Genomic DNA, 3,368 nt, shown 5'->3' on the forward strand with positions numbered 1-3,368 from the left:
ACAGTGTTGCCACAAACCTTCAATGAGTAAAAAATGCAATTTCTGCCAAGTGCAATACAGTGAAGCACAATGATATGAGGTATGCCTGTATTTGATTTCACAGCAATAGTGTGCTGTATATATTATCTGCACTTTGCAGATGGAGAAACTGATTCTCAGTGCAGTTAGGCAACTCAATCGAAGATAATTTTTTTAAACAGAAAGCAGCAAGTTGAAACAAATATATAGAAAAACATTTAAACTTGCCCTGATAATTAAAGAAATGTAAGCTAAAACCTCAGACTACCATTTTTCACTTAAACATTTTTTTAAATTGAATTATAGTTGATTTACAATATTGTATTAGTTTCAGGTGTACGGCATCGTGATTCAGTATTTTTAGATTATACTCCACTTAGTTATTACAAAATCATGGCTATAATTCCCTGTGTTATACAATATATCCTTTGAGCTTATCTATTTTATACATAGTAGTTTGTATCTATTAATACCCCTAATTTGCCCCTCCCCTCTTCCCTCTCCCCTTTGGTAACCACTAGTTTGTTTTCTATATCTGTGAGTCTGTTTCTGTTTTGCATGTACATTCATTTGTGTTATTTTTTAGATTCCACATATAAGTGATATCATATTGTCTTTCTCTGACTTAATTCACTAAGAATAAATATTCTCTAGCTCCATCCACATTGCTGCAAATGGCAGAATTTCATTCTTTTTATGGCTGAGTAATATTCCATTGTATACACGCACCACATCTTCTTCATCCATTTGTCTGTGGATGGCCCTTGGGTTGTATCCATGTCTTAGCTATTGTAAATAGTGTTGCTATGAACATTGGGGTGCATGTATCATTTCAAATTAGTGTTTTCGTTTTTTTCTGGATATATACACAGGATCATATGGTAGTTCTGTTTTCAGATTTTGAGGAACCTCCATACTATTTCCCATAATGGCTACACCAATTTACATTCCCACCAACAGTGTACAAGGGTTCCCATTTCTCCACATCCTCTCCGACATTTGTTATTTGTAGACTTTTTCATAATAACCATTCTGACAGGTGTGAAGCACTAGATTCTTTAGCTAGAATCGTACGAGACAATACAGTTGCTTTAGATCATATTGTATGTAGTGGCCAATAGCTCCTGTTATATGTTAATACCACATCAGAAGTTAAAACCTGCTTCGATAAAATTAAGCAACTGGCTACCTGGCTACGCATCTCCCCAGAAATGCCAGGTCCAGACTGGTTTTCAGGCTTATTCTCCTGAATTCCTCAGGGAATAAGATATATTTTCCAAGGTTTATTAAAGTTTGGGTTTCACTCCATCTCCTACATCTAATTGGGTCTGCTGCACCAGAACGATGGACCAAGGGACTAAGCTTTTAGTCATGCAAGATTCGGGTCCAAGACCTGGAACTTGGGAATGTTCCCAGCTCAGTATGCAACATTTCCACTCCCCAAATTGAGGCGGGAAATAGCCAGAGCAGTCACTGCCCTGTTCCCTCAGAGATTTGGGGAAAGTTAAAACAGGAGTGAGGATTGAAACCAAGTCCCCCTAAAACTGAGTTCCCTTAGTGAGTTTATGATTCATCTCTCTGTCCAAAACTTTATTCCCTTTCTTGCCCACTCTGACCTCAATCCTGAGTCAGCTGAACACTCATCAGCCAGAGTCAGATTGTTGTCAGTAACATCCTTAATGTAACAAAATTGCTGTTGTAGACATCATCATTAACGGACAAACTCAGGTTGTTTCTCCAGGACAAGACGAACTTCAAGACCCCGAGCCATGGACCACCTGGCCAGAAAAATCATAAACCGGAGATATTCTGACTCCTGAAACCATGCTTAAGAAATGTCAGAAGACGACGATTAATCCCAGCCTCTTTTTTATTCCCCTTTAAAACTTGTCTCCCACTCCCCCGCGTGGCACCCTGCAAATAAACCATTACTTTGCTGCAAACACCCGCTTTCTGCGCCGTGAGCACAGAAGACCCTGCTCGGTTACAGTGGTACAGAGGATGGGGAACAGGGGAAAAGAGGTGGCATGGTCTATGTAGGAGTGTCAAAGGGAGCTGGGTCAAGAAAGATGAGGTAGGAGGAACGCCCCGTGGGAGGGTCCGTGTTGAGGGCAGGCCTTCTCATCTATAAGGGCGGGGCCTCTGGCAGAGGCGGGGCTTTTCTGCCTCCACGACTGGGAAATACCAGCAGCATCAGAAGCCAAGAGGTGGAGTGGAAGTTGGGGGATAAACTTTTTTCTACGTTCCATCCTGTAACTCTCTTGTATTATGACAAGCCTGCTCCCTTTGTTTACACGGCTTATGAAGCGAAGCTTCAGAGGGGTAAGGGACCCATGTAAGTCACACAATGAGTCAAAAAAAAGAAACATGACTCATCAGCTGGGAGCCTCCTGCCCAGTGAGCAGTTGCCCATGAAGCAGCTGATTTAATTTCCTCAGCCAATGACAGAGGGGAGCCCTAGGCGAGGAAGCACTTTCACCAACGGCTCCCACCCTTTCTTCAACATCCGGCCAGGTGCTCTCTAGTGCTGACCCCTCCCCTCCACACCTTCACATGACTACTACTCGGCCTCAGTCCCACCTGCTGAAATTAGTGTGTCCTTTATCCACACTCACCTCCAGCTCTCCAATGAAGACTGTGGAACCAAGAGGAAACCAGCTGCCGACCTGAAGACTGAAATTCCTTTCGTTCACCACCTGGTGGAGCTGGCTGTCAGTCAGTGGATGGGAAGGTTTGAGGAATCGATGAAATGGAAGGTCAGTACACGAAGGTCCCCGGGTAGCCTAGGATTGGTAGGCCTTTGTGTGTGGGGGGGTGGTCAGTCAAGAATAATCTGTAGAGGCCAGTGATGGGAAGGTCCTCGTGGACCACGACGGGTGCAATTCCAAGAGTCAATTATTGGGAGTATGAGGATGTCATGGTTGAAAGCCAGTGGAAAGAGGGCTTTTGAAATGATCAGAATCCAACTATCTCCCCCAGATTATGTTCTTTAAATATTACCCTTCGAATTTAGGTCTTTGATCTATTGAGAATGGATATTGATATATAATGTGAGGCAGGGATCTAATTTCATCTTTTTGCATATCAATAATCAGTAATTCCAGCACCTTAAAGGGTCTTCCCTCTCCCCTCTTGACATGATTTCAGACCGTGTATTTGTCCCTAAAATAAGAATATAAAAAAACCGTACAAAACATACAAAACAGGTTATAGATTCTAGGGGCATAAACCATACTGGTGTTTTGGGTTATAAATCCCATCAAAGTTACTAACGAACCCCCCCCACACACACACACATAATGACTAGTAACTTTACTAACAGGTTGTCTTATACAGAGCAAATATTCAAG

Source organism: Pseudorca crassidens, chromosome 20, assembly GCF_039906515.1.
Source record: "Pseudorca crassidens isolate mPseCra1 chromosome 20, mPseCra1.hap1, whole genome shotgun sequence".
Classification (NCBI taxonomy): domain Eukaryota; kingdom Metazoa; phylum Chordata; class Mammalia; order Artiodactyla; family Delphinidae; genus Pseudorca; species Pseudorca crassidens.